This window comes from Globicephala melas, chromosome 20 (assembly GCF_963455315.2).
Source record: "Globicephala melas chromosome 20, mGloMel1.2, whole genome shotgun sequence".
NCBI classification, from domain to species: domain Eukaryota; kingdom Metazoa; phylum Chordata; class Mammalia; order Artiodactyla; family Delphinidae; genus Globicephala; species Globicephala melas.
The window spans coordinates 38,162,941-38,183,199 of NC_083333.1; positions in this window are offsets into that span (position 1 = coordinate 38,162,941).

The following is a 20,259-nucleotide window of genomic DNA, read 5'->3' on the forward strand; positions in this document are numbered from 1 at the left end:
TTTCTTTCTTTCTTTTTTATTTAAAGAATTTAGTCCCTGTTCTCCTCAATGACTATCTCTTTCCATTTAACAAGGCTTTACTTAGGACTAGCTCTGTGCCCAGGACTGTGCTCACTCCTGAAGATTCTGTGGCAGATGAGAAGACTCTCTGTCCCTGGGACACACTCTAAACACATCTGGGAGAGTGACTGGGAGAGTCAACCTGTGGTGCCAGGTGTTCATGCTTACTCTTGCTTAGAACTACTTCTTTGAATGGGTAGGACAAGAGTGGGAGTTGTGCCCCACAGCTGAAAATCCCAGGGGGGTGAGGAGCCTCTAATGACTTAATAGCTGCCAGCCTGCACCCTCGGTCCCTGGGGTTGCTCAGGCCATTGCCAACCACTGCCCACCCAAGGCCTGATGGAAATAAGCCTGGGCTAAGTAGGACCCGTTGTGTGGAAAATGATCAGCCCAACAAGCCTACATTATCTCTCTCTCATGCTGATCAGAACTGTAAGGTACAAAGAAAGGGGGGCGGAGTAATTTTAATCAATTATTACCTAATAGATTTGGTTGGCTTGGCAGGAAGTGTCTTTCCAATCCTGGTCCACAGAGGAGGAAATCCTAGAAGGGATGCTTGAGGTTTGGGACCAATACTTTGGTGGGTCTGTGCTTCCCCCTGCTGGGCACAGGTGGTATGACAGCCAAGACAGGGCGAGGCCTTCAGAGGTGATAGAGATGGAATCACAGCATGGGTGACATTTCTGAATTGCTGTCGCCTTGTCACCTCCGATGCAATGATTGTGCAGTCACTGGGCACACTCGGAGCTCAGGTGACTGAGCAGGTTTGCCCAGGAATATCCTCCCTCCCCATCCCTGCTCACCGTTACTCAGTTGGTGCCTCTTTTTTTTTTTTAAAAGGTAATACATGTGTACAGTTTAAAAGAAAAACAATTTTAATGTATCTTTCCAGAGATATTTTGGATATATACAAACAGTATTGTGTGTGTGTGTGTGCATGTTTGACACAAATGATAGTACACATTCCACACTGCATGACACCTTGCTATTTTCACTTAATAATATATCTGCCTCCACAAAATCTAGTCTTCCAGCATATGGAATGTGTCACAATTTATTATTTTTTTCAATAAGTTTTTAACATATTTATTAGAGTATAGTTGCTTTACAATGTTGTGTTAGCTTCTGCTGTATAACAAAGTGAATCAGCTGTATATATACATGCATCACCGTATCTCCTCCCTCTTGCATCTCCCTCCCACCCCTCTAGGGGGTCACAAAGCACCGAGCTGATCTCCCTGTGTTATGCGGCTGCTTCCCACTAGCTATCTGTTTTACATTTGGTGAGGTATGTATGTCCATGCCACTCTCTCACTTCGTCCCAGCTTACCCTTCCCCCTCCCCGTGTCCTCAAGTCCATTCTCTACATCTGCGTCTTTATTCCTGTCCTGCCCCTAGGTTCATCAGAACCTTTTTCTTTTAGATTCCATATATATGTGTTAGCATACGGTATTTGTTTTTCTCTTTCTGACCTACTTCACTCCATATGACAGACCCTAGGTCCACCCACCTCACTACAAATAACTCAATTTTGTTTCTTTTCATGGCTGAGTAATATTCCATTGTATATATGTGCCACATCTTCTTTATCCATTCATCTGTCGATGGACACTTAGGTTGCTTGTGTCCCAATTTATTTTGCTATTCTCTACCTAGTGGACATTTAGGGCATGTCAGCCTTTTGTTACTATAAACAATGGCTCCTTCAGGAAATATCTTGGTACATATAATTGTTTTGCACTTATGTGTGTATCTGTAAGACAAATTTATAGATATGACATTGCTGGGTCAAAGGTTATGTGCTTTTAAATTTCAGATAGGTTTTCACTGGAATTTGGATAGATTTGGAATTGACTTCCAAAAAGTTTGCACCAATTTGCAACCTCCAGCAATGGATGAGATCACCTGTTTCAACCACCCTAACTAACAGGATATTTTCAGGCCTTTTGGGTTTTGACGAGGCCTCTTTGAAAGTCTTTGTCACAAGGCAGGTGATGATCTTTCTCCTTCTTCAAGACAGAAACTGTGTCTTTTCTGAACCTGTCTCCTCAGCACAGGACTTAAATATTAAATGAAAGAAAATAGGACTGCATTTCGGTAGGACTGGAGAGGGAAGTAGAGGATTAGGGTTAAGCATGAAGCCTGTCCTTAAGGGTCACTCTTGTTTCCAGGCCCTGGTCAAGCCTCTGCCTCAAACACAAAAGCCCTCATCTTGAGAATTCCCTGGCGGTCCAGTGGTTAGGACTCTGTGCTTCCATTGCAGGGGCACAGGTTTGATCCCTGGTCAGGGAACTAAGATCCCCTCAGACCACGCCGTGTGGCCAAAAAAACCCAAAAGTGCTTCTCTTGCAGGAGCCTCCAAGATTTCGAGATCTGAGGTTGAAGGTCCAGCATTCCCTAGGCAGTTCTCACTTAGCTCTCTTGCATCCCAGGGATGGGACTCATCATCTGTCAGCTCTTAAAGACTGGAAGTAAGTCAGATGTTCAGCTATAGGGGATTAGTTCAACCAGCAACTCAATAGAACTTTCTGCGACGATGGAAATGTTCTCTGTGCTGTACAATATGGTAGCTACTAGCTACGTGTAGCTACTAAGTGCAACTGAGGAAGTGAATTTCAAATTTTACTTAATTGCAATTTTCAGTGTAAATAGCCACATGTGGCTACTATATTAGATGGCGAAGGGTTTAATGAACTGTGGTAAAATGGTATATCCCCCCAGTGGAAGACTATGCCGCTGTAAAAAAAAAAAAAAAGAGAGAGAGAGAATTACTGATATGGAAAGATCCTCAGGATATACTTTGAAGCAAAACTATGATGCAGAACAGTATATATAGTATGTTAACTTTTGTATAAGAAAAGGAGATGGAAATAAGAATAAATGTTTGCCTTTGCTTGAATTTACATAGGGAAGGTAATAAAAGTGGTAATCTATAAGGTTCTGGGGAAACAGGGTGGACAAGGCAGAGGTGGGAGCAAGACTTCTCAATGCATTTCTCTTTTTTTTTTCTTTCTTTCTTTATTTTGGCTGCGTTGGGTCTTCATTGCTGCGCGCGGGCTTTCTCTAGGTGCGGTAAGCAGGGGCTACTCTTCATTGCGGTGAAAGGCCTTCTCATTGCGGTGGCTTCTCTTGTTGCGGAGCACGGGCTCTAGGTGTGCAGGCTTCAGTAGTTGTAGCACGCGGGCTTCAGTAGTTGTGGCTCACCGGCTCTAGAGCGCAGGCTCAGTAGCTGTGGCACACGGGCTTAGTTGCTCTGCAGCATGTGGGATCTTCCCGGACCAAGGCTCAAACCTGTGTCCCCTGCATTGGCAGGCAGATTCTTAACCACTGCGCCACCAGGGAAGTCCCTAATTGAATATTTTGAATACTCCAGTGGGCTACTGGAGAACAGACTGTTGCTTTCAGTCACACATTAACAAAAGTGACCACATATCAGATCATAAGGCAAGTCCCCACTAATTCAAAAAAATCATTCAGACCTCATTATCTGACAGCAATATAATTAAATTAGAAGTCAATTGGAAATTCCCTGGTGGTCCAGTGGTGAGGACTCCCTGCTTCCACTCCAGGGGGTCCAGGTTCAATTCCTGGTGGGGGAACTAAGATGCCACAAGCCACGGCGGCCAAAAAAAAGGAAATCAAAAACCAAAGGCGACCCCATGAATTTGAAAATGTCAAAATGCACTTCTAAATAACTTATGCGTTGAAGAACTCATACAAGAAATTAGAAATTATCTAGAATATTTGGGGGGGTTCTGTAAAACAAACTTGGCAGTAGTCAGTCTTTTTTTTTGGCTGCGTTGGGTCTTCATTGCTGCGCGCGGGCTTTCTCTAGCTGCACGAGCAGGGGCTACCCTTCCTTGCGGTGCACGGGCTTCTCATTGTGGTGGCTTGTCTTTGTTGGGGAGCATGAGAGCTAGGGCGCACGGGCTTCAGTAGTTGTGGCACATGGGCTCAGTAGTTGTGGCTCACAGGCCTAGTTGCTCCACGGCATGTGGGATCTTCCTGGACCAGGGCTCGAACCTGTGTCCCCTGTACTGGCAGGCAGATCCTTAACCACTGCGGCACCAGGGAAGTCCCCATTAGTCAGTCTTGAGGTCAGAGGAGGAGGAGAAAGTGTGAAAGGCTGAGTTTGAAGGTAATCACTGAGTCTGGGAAGGGAAGACCCAAAGGATGAGTTACAAACAACAACCCTGTGAGTTGGGGATTATTCTGGTCCCATTTTCCTAATGAGGCCACTGAGGCTGCTAATGGTGAGGGAGCCCAGGTCACCTAGTCGGAAAACGGCACCGCCGGGATGCAGACTCAGGTTGGCCCTCTCGCTTTCACAGTGCCCCTGAATGGACGGCTGAGGGAGGCGGGGACGGGCTTGTCAGTTAACAGTAAATCTTAATCTCAGATCAACTGTCTTCATCTTCGAAATAGTCCGCCAAGGAGGCGTTTGCTCGCGTCTCAAGCTCCAAGCTGTCTGGCTGAGCCGAGAGGCCACAAACCACAGCCGTCATAGGTCTGTCCGTCGGTTGGTCTGTCTCAACCAGCTCTGCTAGCCCAGCCAGAAGTGCAAAACGTGGTCTTTCATGCCGGGCCCTGAAGTCCACACAAACTGGGGCAGATGGGGCCCCATTCGACCAGCGGCCAAATGAAGCGGGGCACACAGGTGCCCAGAGCTGCCCAGCTGAGAGGCGAGGGCGGCCTGAGGGAGCCACGGGGAGCACCCAGACCCACCCTCCAGGCTAGAGGTCACCTCACCTATGATGGGAACAAAGCCTTTTGCCTGGCACACAGTAAATGTTTAATGAACGCTGACTGAGGGACATTTATGGAAGACCTGCTGCATACAGGCACAGCGTCTGTGAAAAGGTCTTATTTAGTTTAGTTTGATTCTCATGGTAACATGCTAAGGTTGGTGTTATTATCCCCATTTTTTTACAGATGAGGGGACTAGGGCTCAGAGAGATTATGTGACTTGTCCAAGGTCAAGAAAGTGGCAGAGCAGAGACAAGAATCCAGGTTTGGGGTCCTGCTTTCCCTACCGTGTCTCCCAATCCAGGGACAGCTGGTTTTCAAAGGTCTCCCTCTCAGCCAGTCCGCCGACCCAGAGGTCACTGTGATGAAAGCCAAGATCAGGACAAGGCCTTGGGCAAAGCAGCGGAACCGCTTTACTTGATAACAATCTCTGGTGGGCCAACAGCCTGTCTGGTGAGCCCACAGCCTGCCAGGCACCGGGGAAGAGAGAAGAATTAACACTGGGCCTGACTCGGAAGAGCTCACAGCTGAGAGTGGGGGGCGTGAGGGAGGTTCTGTGTGCCCCACGGGCCACAGAAGAGGAAACTAACCCCAGCTCCACTCCTGACGCTTGTGGATCCAGGACAAGAAGTCAACTGGAGCCCACTTACAATTCATCTAAATGTTTAACAGTTATAAAGCAAGCCAGCCCAGGGACTTCCCTGGTGGTCCAGCGGCTAAGACTCCATGCTCCCAATGCAGGGGGCCCAGGTTCAATCCCTGGTCAGGGAACTAGATCCCACATGCTGCAACTAAGAGTTCACAGGCCGCAACTAAAGATCCCACATGCCACAACAAAGATCCTGCATGGGGCAACGAAGATCCTGCATGCCTCAACTAAGACCCAAACCAGGGACTTCCCTGGTGGCGCAGTGGTTAAGAATCCGCCTGCCAATGCGGGGGACACGGGTTCGAGCCCTGGTCCGGGAGGATCCCACATGCAGCGGAGCAACTAAGCCTGTGCGCCACAACTACTGAGCCTGTGCTCTAGAGCCCACGAGCCACAACTACTGAGCCTGTGTGCCACAAATACTGAAGGCCACGCACCCTAGAGCCCGTGCTCCGCAACAAGAGAAGCCACCGCAATGAGAAGCCCGCGCACCGCAACGAACAGTAGCCCCGGCTCACCGCAACTAGAGAAAGTTCGCGTGCAGCAACAAAGACCCAACGCAGCCAAAAATAAATAAATTTAAAAAAAAAAAAGATGATTCTTTAAAAAAAAAAAAAGACCCAAACCAGCCAAATAAATAAATATTAAATAAATAAATACAGCAAGCCAACCCAGATAAACACATTCTATCCTCTCACCCTTGTAAATACACCTTCAAGAGGACCTGGGAAGCCAGTTATAAAAATAAATCCTCAGACTAGAGCTCTGCACTGGAACACCCCCGGCTCTGTCCTGCACTAAGAGGAGCCACAATCACACACACACACACACACACACACACACACACACACACACACACACCTCAGGCTGCATAGCCAAGCCCCTTCCACACCCACACCCTTCCAAGCACCCTGACCCATCTGTACCACTAGAGCTGTGCACACCAGCTGCACAGTCTGCCCTCAGGAGAATAAACCTGGAGGGTGGCCTGTGTTGGCCCTGGAAGCAGGCTTGGGACCCTCTGGGTAGGGGACCAGAGGTAACAGGTCCCTAAGGCATGTGCTAGCCCTGGGTGATCCAATATGGTAGCCACTAGCCACATGTAACTACTTGCATTTTGATTTAAACTATTTAAAATTAAATAAAATTTCTCCGTCCCACTGAACTACATATCAAGTGCTCAACAACCACATGTGGCTGGTGGCCACAGCACAGATAAAGAATATTTCTATTACCGCAGAAAGTTCTACTGAACAGCGCTGGTCCAGACGGTGAGGCAGGCCTCCCAGTGAGCTCCTCACCTGGAAGAGGTCAGAGCTGCACCCCTCTTGCCCAGATGTAAAGGCCGCACAGCCTGAGGATGTCAGGAAGTCTTCACAAAGAGGGTGTCATTTGAGCACTTGACCAAATTAGTGGGTGGGGGTGGAAAAAGGAATGTGAATGGCCATTCAAACAGAGAGAACAGCATGTGCATATGCAAAGGTCCAGTGGCCACTGGAATGAGGGGCATGGGATTAGAGGGGGGAGGGTGGGAGTCTGGAAGGATCCACAGGCCCAATCCTCAAGGTCCTGGAGGGCATGCTAAGGATATGAGACTTGAGCTGGTGGCTGATGGGGGCAGGAGGGGCAAGAGAGACACGGCCAGCTGGGCACATCAGAAAGAGAAGGAAGAACTGAAGACCAGTTAGGGATTTCAAAACAAAACAGAACAACAGACCAGGAGAGAGAAGCAGAGGGGTGGGGAGGGAGGGAAGACATGGCTTTGATGTAAGGGTGAAAAACAGCTCATGTTTGGGGAGGACATAATGGGGAGATGGTGGGTCACAACAGGGACAAGGACGAAGGAGGAGTCACAGGGGGAGAGAAATAAACAGTTCCATTTGGGATTCCTAGAATCTGAGGGGCATCCACTGGGCCAGACAGGGGGTGGACACTGGACCAGTCCTGCCCTCCTATGTTAGTGAAGAAGAGAGGGGATGTAGACGCCGTGAGAAGGCTGAGCTCTCACAGGGAGGCGAATGAGTCCAGAGACCCATCTGAGGACAAGAACGGGGAGGATGTCCCCACTGGGGTGTGGGGAGGCTACAACAAAGACCAGGACCTGCAGATTTCCCCGGATAAACCACACTTGCAAGGCTGACTCCCAGAGAAGCCAGCAGGCCCAGCCAGCACTCCATCATTTGTTGAGGAGGGAGGATGGGCAGAGACTGGGGAAGCAGGGCCTGGGAGGTGTCAGGGAGGAGGATTAGATTCCAGCCCTGGGAGGAGGTCAAGAGGGTAAGGACTATGAAGACGATTGAGTTGAGCAATCAGGGTGTCCCTAGTAGCCTTCAAAAAGAATAATGCTTTCCATGGGAGCTCTGAATTTCAAGGGCAAGTTTGGCAGCAGGAGGGAGGTGAGGGGAGAAGAGAGGGTCAAAATCTAAGCCAGAGCTTCCCTGGTGGTGCAGTGGTTGAGAGTCCGCCTGCCTGCCGATGCAGGGGACACGGGTTCGTGCCCCGGTCCAGGAGGATCCCACATGCCGCGGAGCGGCTGGGCCCGTGAACCATGGCCGCTGAGCCTGCGCGTCCAGAGCCTGTGCTCCGCAACGGGAGGGGTCACAGCAGTAAGAGGCCCGCGTACCGCAAAAAAAAATCTAAGCCAGCCACCAGCAGACAGAAAACACACACACATAATTTATGGTGCCATTCTTAACCTGTGTTGAAAATCTGGTTCAAGTTTTTACAGATAACTCATGGGTTAATCCTTAGAGGTTCAGGAGTTCCACGAACTCCTTAAGGTGGAGAATCCCACCTCAAGAACATAAAATATTGCTTACGTAGTATTCTCTCCCAGGGTGTGTAGACTGAATCTACCCCTAAGGAAACAGCAGACGAACCCCAAATGAGGAACACTCAATTAAAAGAAGAAAAGGCAGGGAGGTCTACTCTGAAAAAATGTCACAAAAGATGAAAAAAGATAAGGAATTGTTCCAGATTAAAGAAGCTTAAGAAACATGACAGTTGTATGCAATCCATAATCCTGGTTTGGATCGTACACTAGAGGGAAAAAAATACTCTAAAGGACCCTATTGAATCAATTGGTAAAATTGGAATATGAACAGTAAATGAGATGAAAGTATTGTATCAACTTGAAGTTTCCCAAAGTTGAAAAGAGTGCTTATGCAAGAGAATGTCCTTGTTCTTAGGAAATACCCGCTAAAGTATGTACAGGTAAATGGGCATGACGGTTGCCACTTCTCTCGGTTCAGGGAATAAATAAACAAATATTAAATATATATTTCACAGAGAATAAGAGAGGGAGCAATTGGGACAAAATTTTAACAACTGGTGAATCTGGGTAAGGCGTATATGAAGGATCTTTGTATCTTATTGCAGCTCTTCTGTAAGCTTAAAATTTTTCCAAATAAAAACTTTTAAAAAACAAAAAAAAACTCTACCCAAACCAGGAGCCTCCTGAGGTTAGCGCCCATTATCCTGCTCTTTTGCTCCAACGCTGACCTTGGGCTGGCCCAGGGCGGACCCTCGGTCGGTGTCCTGGGTGTACAGGGCAGCATTAGGGCCGGGGACGGCGACCCGAAGAGACGAGGCCCGCCGCTGGGGGACACGCCTCGGCCGCGACATTTTCTGATCCGACAGCTGGTGCGCTCGGTCGCCAATCCAGCCAGGAGTGACTCACCCGCTGGGCTCCCTGGGCGGAGGGGAAGCCCCGCCCCGCAGGGAGGGGCCCGGCCAGCAGGTGTCGCTGTTGAGCCAGCGCTGGCAGAACCTGGCAGGGGCTCAGGCGGCACCTGGAGAAGGTCAGCCGTGGGGTGTTTTCCAGAACCCAGCCCACTGGGGTCTGTAAACAGCCTCGCACACCCTTGCTCCCCCTACATCCTTGCACTTCCCACTCCGGGGGCCTCAGCTTCCCCGCACCCCCTCCCCCACCTTGGATGTCCTAAAGGCAATTCTCTTGGTTGACGCCCGGTGGAGGAGGGGAGGGGATAAGCAGGAACAGGCTTCAGTCCTTGGCCCTAGAATCCGAGCAGCAAATTAATCCTCCCCTTTTCTCTGCCCCATCTCCCTCTCCTCCTCCTCTTCTCCCCCTTTCACTCCCCTCCCCCTCCTCCTTTTCCCAATTGAGCGGCCCCAGGGCTTTCAAAACTTGTGCACCCCGTCAGCCCACCCCCAGCCTCCCTGGGCCTTTCTCCAGGAGTTGTTTTTCCTAGACTCCAGCTCCTTCTGCTGGGTCCAGGGATCAGGATGGAGATGGAGAGGGGGTGACAGGGTGCTGAGGCGGGTGGAGAGATGCCCTGATGCCCAGTGAGGTTATTTTTTCCTGTGTGGAAGGGAGTTGCTCTCACAGCCCTTCTGCAGTAGAGGGGGCTGGGGTGGGCGTTCAGAGGTCTCCCCTGCCTGGGAGGTGGAGCTGGCCCTTTACTCCCACTCTTCCCCGGCACTCCCAGACTCGGGGTGAAAGGGGCCTAGAGAGGTCATTTGGTCCATCCCTCTGGCTGCAGGAAGGACCATTTAACTGTGTGAAGTTCTCCAAATCCTGTGTGATCACTAAGGCCTACAAGAGCCCTTCACTGAGCACCAGCTCTGTGCGAGGTACAAGGAGTCTTAGCTAATGCCAGCACTTTAAATCCGCCCTCACAACCAAAAAAAAATCCTCACTAGGACCACTGGAGATGGGCACTATTACTCTAAGTTGGCTTGTCCAGGGATCCACTTCAATCCAGTGCTCCACTGTGACTCTTCCTGACTCTCCCAGTGGGGTTGATCTCATTCAGCTTTGGGGTGACCCCTGCACCTCACATGATGTCTCAGTTACTGCAGTTGTCTTCCTGGGTCCCCCCACCCGTGCCAGAGCGGGTTCCAGACCACTTGATGGGAGACAGTGAAACCTGGGAGCCCTGCTCTTGTCCTCACTATGTGGCCTTAAGGAAGTTCCTTCATTTCTTCAAGTTCAGTTTTCTCATCTATAAAACAGGGCTAATGGCAGTACCCTCCGCATGAGGTTGATGTGACAGCAAAATAAGAAAATGCATAGAAAGTGCTTAGCACAGTAAATTTAACTTAAAAAAAGAAGCCCTTCCCCACCAGAATGGCTAAAATGAAAAGAGCAGACACCAAGTGTTGGCCAAGGATGTGGAGCAAAGGAACTCTCATACTCAGTTGGTAGAAGTGGAAAACCATTTAGCAGTTGCTGTCAAAGCTAATTGTATGCATACAGTACGACCCAGCACTTTCACTCCTAGATATATGCCCCAGAGGAATGTGTGCACATGGGCACTAAAAGATATGTAAGATAATTTCCATAGCAGCACTCATCATAATCCACGCAAAACTGGAGACAACCCAAATGCACAGCAGCAGCAGAATGAATTCATGCATTTTAGGATATTCATGCAATGGAATACTATACAGCAATGAAAAATGATCACCTGCTCCTCATAGCAACATAGATAAATCTCATGGACATAATGTTGGTGGGAAGAAACCTAGCACAGAAAAGGTACATATAGCATGTTTATTTTCACAGAAGGTCCCAAAACAGCCAACTTGTCTATGTTAGAGGTCAGGATAGAGGTTGCCCTTGGTGATTAAAAGCGAGGCTTGGGGAGATCTGGGGTGCTGGTAGTGTCCTGTTTCTTTATTGGGTGTGGTTACACAGGTGTATTGACCTTATGAAAATTCATTAAGCTGTACAAATGAGTTATGCACCTGTTTGAATAAATGTTATACTTCAATAAAAAGTATACACTAAGATAGAAGAGACAAATGAATTGAGCTACTTGTATCCCATCAATAAATCTGAAAACATTTTTGTGCAAAGACCACATTATGAAAAGATTTGGGTCGTATGATTCATAGAAATTTTTAAAGCACCTAACACTACATTTTGTTTAAGCATACATACCCAGGTTGTACAAATAACAGACATGCAGGCGGATGATAAACCCCAAATGCAGAACAGAGGCTCCATTTTAGGGGGAGACAGGGGACTCAGTTATGCACAAGGGACTTCAAATGTTTTTCTAGCTTTTTTTCAGAAGCTAGGTTGTTCTTATCGTGGGTGTTCATTTTATTATTCTGTATCCTTTATACTTTTCTGATTGCCTGACATATTTAAAAGTACCCCTCAGCGTTAAAAAAGGAAAACAAAAGTGTGTGTGTGGGGGGAATTGTGTCTTATTTATCTTTGTCTTTCTGGTGACAATCTAGTGCCTGGCACTCAACAAATGTCGGTGAATGAAAGATCACTTGGCCAGTAAAATCGTCAGAGCCAAAGTTCAATGTCAGGTCTCCCCACGCCAAATCCCAAGTCCAGGGCACACCCCACACACTGTTCCCCAGCCCTCAAGTCCGGGGAGGCTGGGAGGGAACAGCCATAATGCAGGCCCCAGCCTCACTCAGCACTCTCTGTATCTGAGATGAATTACAGAATTACTGAATTACAGGGTACAGAGAAGGAACAAAACGGCTTCATTAATCGGAACTCTGCAAATTCAGAATCTGGTGGCCTAAATTTCTGCGAATCATACTGCCAAAATCTTTTAATAACTTGCTGTTTATCCGAAACCTTTTAAGATTTATCTATACGGTTGTTCAATTTTTTTTTTTTTTTGTATTAGTGCATTTAATCTCTCCATGGAACAGAAAAAGGGGGCTTTCTAAGCCAAGGTTTGACCAAAACAGGATTGTGGGTCATATCTGACGCATGCAAGAGAATAAACAAACAGCCTTCAGCACATTAATTCTTTGTGTGTGAAGAGATGCCGCTAATTGCAGATGCGTTTTATCTGTTTGTTAGGCCCCTTGTGGAATGCAGACTCTTGAGAAAAGCACTTCTCACCACTCAAAACCCACCGAAGCATGCCCAGCCCTGAGAGGGTCTTCTAGGAATGCAAACAAGCGGCTGCCTCTACAGCAATCAGCAGAGTTTAACTGCCTGATGAACACAGGGGAGGGGGTTATTTTTAAGGAAGAGAAATAGGTCCTACCTACTCCTGTGGGAGAGTGATTATTCACTTACCTCCAGAGCTAACAGTTTTTGAAGGGTTGTGAGTGACACTGGTGGCGGCCAGAGTTGGGAGAAGCCCGTCTTGTCATCCATCACATCATCACACACCTGTCTGCACAGCAGATGTCTCCCCCTCACCGATGTGCCTTCCAGCACGGTCTCTGCTTGGTAACATAGATGAAGGCAGTGCCACGCTGTACTTGATGGGGAAAAAGATGACGAATCTCTTCCAAAACTCTCATTCAGACTTTCCATTCAGACTGCCTTCGTGCCACCAGCACCCCCGACCAAGGCAGGCTGCGATCAGTTAAACAGTTACTCATTCACTCAGTTACCAATTTAAATTTAATAGGGGGACTTCCCCGGCGGTCCAGTGGTTCAAACTCCGTGCTTCCACTGCAGGGAGCACGGGTTCCATCCCTGGTTTGGGAATTAAGATCCCACGTGCCAGGCGGTGGGCTAAAAAAAAAAAAGAGAGAAAGAGAGAGAAAACAAATTAATAAGGAATTTCCTGGTTGCCTAGTGGTTAGAATTTTGGGCTTTCACTTCTGTGGCCTGGGTTCAATCCCTGGTTGGGGAAATGAGATCTCGCGAGATGTGCGGCGCCACCAAATAAATAAATTAATAAATTTAATAAAATCCCCATTTGTGCCACCCACCATGTTAGATGCAGGGGTGACAAAGATGACTAAGAGGGTCACTACCCTTAGGATCTCAGAGTGAAGCTAACAGCTCACTGTGAGTCCATGTAATTAGGGCAATGACAGAGGGAATTACGGAAGTGAGGTCCCTGAGGAGGGCGGGGCTGCCTGCTACCTCCCAAACGCCCTCCTCCCCCACCCATACCCAGCTTGCCATCGTGCCCAACACCCGCTTGCCAAACTCCTTCCTCCGAGCCTTTGCCCTGCCGTTCTCTCTGATAGTGATGCCCTTTCCCACCCCCACCTGACTGCAAGCCCCTGCTCCTCCCCCAGGATTCAGCTCAAAATAAGCCCTAAATTCAGGTGGGTGGTTCATCTGGGAGGATGCGATCAGGGAGGAAAACCCTAGGGATTCTTTTTAATGTTTTATTTCCTAAGGAGGAGGTTCAGTCTATCATCCTATATACCTTTCTGTGTCTAAAATATTTCATCGGAATGTATTCTCTTTTTTTAAAATACATTTATTTATTTTATTTATTTATTTATTTTTGACTGTGTTGGGTCTTCGTTGCTGCGCTCCGGCTTTCTCTAGTTGTGACGAATGGGGGCTACTCTTCATTGTGGTGCGCAGGCTTCTCATTGCAGTGGCTTCTCTTGCTACGGAGCATGGGCTTTAGGCGCATGGGCTTCAGTAGTTGCAGCACGCGAGCTCAGTAGTTGTGGCTCCCGGGCTTAGTTGCTCCGCGACATGTGGGATCTTCCCAGACCGAGCTCCAACCCGTGTCGTCTGCATTGGCAGGCGGATTCTCAACCACTGCACCACGAGGGAAGCCCCGGAATGTATTTTCAAAAGAGAGTCAGTTCAGGGACTTCCCTGGTGGCACAGTGGTTAAGAATCCACCTAACATGAATAAAGACGCAGAACAGGAACAAAGACGCAGAGGTAGAGAGTGGACTTGAGGACACGGGGAGAGGGAAGGGTAAGCTGGGACGAAGTGAGAGAGTGGCATGGACTTATAAATACTACCAGATGTAAAATAGATAGCCGGTGGGAAGCAGCCGCATAGCCTAGGGAGATCAGCTCAGTGCTTTGTGACAACCTAGAAGGGTGTGATAGGGAGGGTGGGAGGGAGACCCAAGAGGGAGGAGATACGGGGATATATGTTTATGTATAGCTGATTCACTTTATTATACAGCAGAAACTAACACACCACTGTAAAGCAGTTATACTCCAATAAAGATGTTAAAAATAAATAAATAAAAGAATCCGCTTGCCAGTGAAGGGGACACAGTTTCGAGCCCTGGTCCAGAAAGATCCCACATACCACGGAGCAACTAAGCCCGTGCACCACAACTACGGAGCCTGCGCTCTGGAGCCCGCGAGCCACAGCTACTGAAGCCCGCGTGCCTAGAGCCCGAGCTCCGCAACAAGAGAAGCCACCGCAATGAGAAGCCTACGCACCGCGATGAAGAGTAGCCCCCACTTGCCACAACTAGAGAAAGCCCGCGTGCAGCAACGAAGACCCAACACAGCCAAAAATAAATAAATAAATAAATTTATTTTTTAAAAAAAGAGTCAGTTCAAGCTACACCTCCACCTTGATCCCCACCTCCTGCTATGTTTCCTTGTCAAGAATCAAACTCAAAAATCCCTTACTGTCAGTCAAAAGCAACGTTGTGTTTCTAAAGATGTGTGGAAATGACTGTCGTCAATCTAGGATCCTGGTTCCCTTTAGGGTATGGAATGCAGTTGAGGAGGGATTGCTGCTGGCGCTTCAACAATAATAGCAATACTGCTATTTCCTTAACTGGGTGGTGAGGTGTTTGTTTTATGTCTAAAATATTATGTAATAAATTAAACATTTAAAAAAGCAACTGTGTCCAGAGTGAGATGGACAAGAAGACAGCAGGAAGGGAGAAAGAGCTTTAGAGAAGTTCAATAAGAAAGAGCAGAGGTGACTTGCTCTCTGCTAGGCATGGAGGGCGCATTGAGAAATCAGGTTTGACTGCTGGTGCGGAGCAGAGGGCAGAGAAAAAGGCACAAGGCTGCATCTCGCTGTAGTGAGCCATGTGGTGGTGGCTAAGAGCATGGACGCTGGAACTGGACCATCTGGGTTTAAGTCCCAGTGCAACCTCTTATCAGCCCATGACATTGGGTAACTGACTTCAATTTCCTCATCTTGAAAAATACTTGAGGGGATCAAGTGTGTGATGTAGTGTGTGACACTTGCACTGGTTGGAATCTAGCAATTGCTGAATATTGTCATTACTGGCATTACTACTGCTTAGTCACGTGACCCTGAACAAGTCACTCCAAAACTCAGTCTCCCCATCTGTGAAGTGGGGACCTCGTCATATCGCCCAAAGAAACTCACGTGAATGAAAGCGCTTTGAACACTCAAGTGTGATTCACCAACAAGAGTTAGTAATAAATAAGAAGCTGTAGGGGAAAAAAGACAACAAGAGAAGGTAAGCTCCATGAGGGCAGGAGCTGTGTCCATCACTGTGCTACCCCCCAGTGCCTGGCACAGTGCCTGGCACAGCACAGACACCTACTATTATGAACTGACTTGCGTCCCCCGCCTACAAAAAATATATGCTGAAGTCCAAACCCCAATACCTCAAAATGTAACCTTATTTGGAAATAAGGCCTTTACATAGGTAAATCAAGTTAAAATGAGGTTATCAGGGTGAGCTCTAATCCAACAAGACTAGTGTCCTTATAAAAGGGGGAAATTTGGGGCTTCCCTGGTGGCGCAGTGGTTGAGAGTCCGCCTGCCGATGCAGGGGACACGGGTTTGTGCCCCGGTCCGGGAGGATCCCACATGCCGCGGAGCAGCGGGGCCCATGAGCCATGGCCGCTGAGCCTGCGCGTCTGGAGCCTGTGCTCCGCAACGGGAGAGGCCGCAACGGTGAGAGGCCCACGTACCGCAAAAAAAAAAAAAAGGGGGAAATTTGGACACAGAGACAGACACACAGAGAGGGGAGACAAAGAATCAGAGAGATGCATCTACACGCCAAGGAATGCCAAAGATTGCCAGCAAACCTCCAGAACCTAAGAAGAGGCAAGGAAACTTCTTCCCCTGCCGGGGTCCCCAACTACACCCCCCCCCGCCCCATACCGGTCTGAGGCCTATTAGGAAACAGGCTGCACAGCAGGAAGTGAGGGGTGGGCAAGTGAGCGAAGTTTCATCTGCCGCTCCTCATTGCTCGCATCACCACCTGACCCATGCCCCCTGACCATGCAAAAACTGTCTTCCACGAAACCAGTCCCTCCCTAGTGCCAGAAACGTTGGGGACTGCAACCCTACAGGTCTCAGAGGGAGCACGGCCTGCCTACACCTTGGCTTCAGACTGCTAACCTCCAGAACTGTGAGACGTTACAGTCTCAAGCCACTCAGTTCATGACTTTGTTATGGCAGCCCTAGAAGACTAACGCAGCCAGTAAATATCTGTTGGATGAAAAAATGGTGCTTCTGGTGAGAGACGGCGTCTCTTCACCAGCAGAGGAGGACGTATGTGTCCAGAGAGGTGACGGGGAAGGTGCCTCTCCTACTCTGCAGTGGGTGGGGAGCAGCAGTGGACAGAATAAGGCAGAATTGAACCTGAGTAGTCCCATGCCAGAGTCTGTGCTCTTCACCTCTGCACTGGAGAAGCCCAGCTGGCCCTAGAGAACCCTCCTTGCCCAGCCTCCTAGTGGCCTCCTCCCTCCCTACCTCTGCTCTGGGTAAGCAAGGAAAAATGGGACAGGAGATAATCAAGAAGGCACTAAAAAGGGAAGCAAGGATAGCATATGATCCTGAAACTTCAGGCGGACTCATACACAACACTTGCTCACAGACGGATGCCAGTAGCAGGAGGCCGGGTAATCCCCAGTCCAGAGCTCCCACCCCACCCCCGCCCAGATGGGGCAGAATCGTCATCGCACACAAACCACAAGTGGTTGTGCCGCTGTGGCCATGAGGCAATGATTCTCTGCCAGGCAGAATTTCAGAATCTGATTGCTGAAGGGGCCCTCAGCGTGTTTTCTGGTCTCACTTCCTGCCTTTCCTCATGAGCTCTGGCACATCCAGTGATGGAGGCTGCGAGTCTCCAGGGACAGTTTGGACCCTCCACTAATTGGTGGAAATTCCTCCTTGCTCTTTAACCTGAGCTCTGCCCATCCCCTGGTCTGCCCTTCAAGGCTCCCCAAACACCCTGACACCCTGACTCACTGCTGGCGTCTGCCCACTGGAGGTCATGCCTTCTTGGAGTCTCCTAGGGATGTGGACAGATGCCAGGCACCTACACACCTGGCCAAGGCAAGCTGGGCAGAGAGAACATTCGGAACTCTTAGAACTCTAGTTCTCAGCCCTGGCTGAACCTGCACTTTACGCCCACACCCCACCCCAGCACCAAGCCTTTAAAATTCCAATGACTGGGAGTTCCCTGGGGGGTCCAGTGGTTAAGGCACAGAGCTTCCACTGCAGGGGGAGAAGTTTGATGGGATCCTGGGATCTAAGATCCTGCAAACCACGTGGTGCGGCCAAAAAAAAAAAAAAAAGGTTAAAGAACATAAGAGAGGGACTTCCCTGGTGGCACAGTTGTTAAGAATCCACCTGCCAATGCAGGGGACACAGATTCCAGCCCTGATCCGGGAAGATCCCATGTGCCGTGGAGCAACTAAGCCCATGTGCCACAGCTACTGAGCCTGCACTCTAGAGCCCACGACCCACGACTACTGAGCCCGTGAGCCACAACTACTGAAGCCCATGCACCTAGAGCCCAGGCTCTGCAACAAGAGAAGCCACCGCAATGAGAAGCCTGTGCACCACAATGAAGAGTAGCCCCCACGTGCAGCAACAAAGACCCAAAGCAGCCAAAAATAAATAAATAAATGAATATATTAAAAAAAAAAAAGAATGTAAGAAAGAGTCACGGATTTAGAAAGATATTTAATTCAGCCTAAAGACAGGATATTGAACTAGGTAACATCTAGAACTCTCTCACATGCTTCCTTCCACGATACCTATATCTGTGTCTGTATCTGCATATCTATCTATATCTTTATATATAGATACATAAAGATATGCTTTGGGGAGGGTATCTGGACATACTGCTTTTAAATGTACTCTAGAAAAATTTTAAATCTAAGAATATCCAGGAATCTTTAGTAAAAGAAGGGTAAGGAGAGACAATAGAGCTATCAGATATTAAAGCGTATTAAGTAGCGATAAGAATTTTTTAATGTGATTAGTTTATCAATAAATGAGATAGATTTAAAATTAGTGGAATAGAAAACTCACAAATGCATTTGTGAAGGTAGTTTTTGACAAGCATGGAATTTCAAATCGTGATGAAAAGACTTTTTCAATAGTGTTAAGATTTGGGGAATTCATGCGGAAGGTTAAAAAAAGGCGTCTAGCATCTGAAGCCCAGGGGAGGAGGGGGGAGAGGCAGCTGAGGAAGGGGAGCTGAGAAGGATCCTGGAAGTGGGGTGAATCCAGGGAGGGGTGTTGCCTGTGGCTACAAACACAGCTGATGTGGATTACAAGTGAGGACAGTTGGACGAGGGGCCCAGAGGAAAAGATCCTGTTTATCAAAGGCCCAAGAGGGAAATGGCTGAGGCTGGGACGGAGAAGCCAAGGAAGGGAAGTCTAGCCAGAGAGGACAGTGGGGCTTGAGGGCACAACAGTAAGAGAGGATGCTGGCCAGTTGGGCAGCCACAGGGCTTGGTTCCGGGCACGGCTGTGAGAAATCCGGCAGCTTCCCTGTGTCCAAGTCCTCACACTATGGTAAAGGAGTCTGAATGGCTGACTGGGTGTGTGTGGGCCTAAGGAGAACCCCAAGGAGGGTGCCGGAAGGATCAGGAGCCAGGACAGACTATAGACCCCCAAAGACCCCTTTCCCTTCCTTCTCCGTGTAACCTTGGGCTGTGGCCGCGGTAGGCTCTGGACACGCTCATCACGTCTCCTCACAACTTAGTCTCCTTGGGAACTTCCTCTCAGAGCCACTGGAGTGGGGTAGGGATGGGGCAGGGGAGGGGGCCCATCCTGGTTGTCCTGAGGCAGGAGACAGCAGGTGCCCAGGGGGCTGATCTGGGCGTTTCCATCTTGGATGGGGTCCCGGGAGGATCTCTGGGGCAGGTGGTCTCTGGAATGTCCATGCCCACAGGCAGCCTGGACACAGTGGCCAACTGGGGAGCCAGCTGTTCAGTCTGTCCGCTGCCAGGCCAGGCCTATGCAGTCCCCTCCCTCCCGTGGGTCCACAAAGTCCTTTTTGTTTGCGGGGCAGGGGTGGACGTTCAGCCATGGAGAAATGGGTGAACTGAGCTCTGCTGAAAGCAGCAATATCATCTCCTTCTCTAGGGGAGAGGGGAGCCACGCTTTCTCACTCCCACCTGCCTTAAAGGCTCAGGGTGCAGGCAGCCCCTCAGTCCCCACAGAAGCTGTCCTCCTAAGGAGGCCAGTGGAGGACAAAGATAAGGTAAGGGGGGGTGAGGGGAGCTCCCAAGAACCACCTTGGAATGGAGCTATTCACTTCAGGGCTATGCAGGGCTCCGCAAAGTAGTAAAATGTGTGGCTGCTTCCAGTTGAGAGCACTTCCCACACGGCTGGCGCTTTGCTAAGCCCTTAACTTCCTTCATCTCTTTGAAGACAGGAGAACACAGTGGTCAAAGCTCGAATACAATCAGATAGCACCAGCTGCTACCCCAGTGAAGCAGGAGTTGTGGGACCTTGGGCAAGTTTCTCAACCTCTCTGAGCCGAAGTTTCCTCATCTCATGCCTCTGACCCCAAACCCCACGGTACTAATCACACAGTCTCCTGGGGCCACCTTCAGTGCCTGGACCCGGCAGCAAGGAGCCAAGAGTATTAAAGAGGAAGGGTTTTTTTGCGCCTCACCGTTGTGGCCTCTCCCGCCGCAGAGCACAGGCTCTGGACGCGCAAGCTCAGCGGCCACGGCCCACAGGCCCAGCCGCTCCGCAGCAGGTGGGATCTTCCCAGGCCAGGGCACGAACCCGCGTTCCCTGCATCGGCAGGCGGACTCTCAACAACTGCGCCACCAGGGAAGCCCAAAGAGGAAGATTTTTCAGGCCCGGCATCACAATCCCAGACAGAAGCTCCCAGCCAGGGGTAAGCCCTTGGAGGGCCCAGGATCCTGGCCTGAAGCCCCC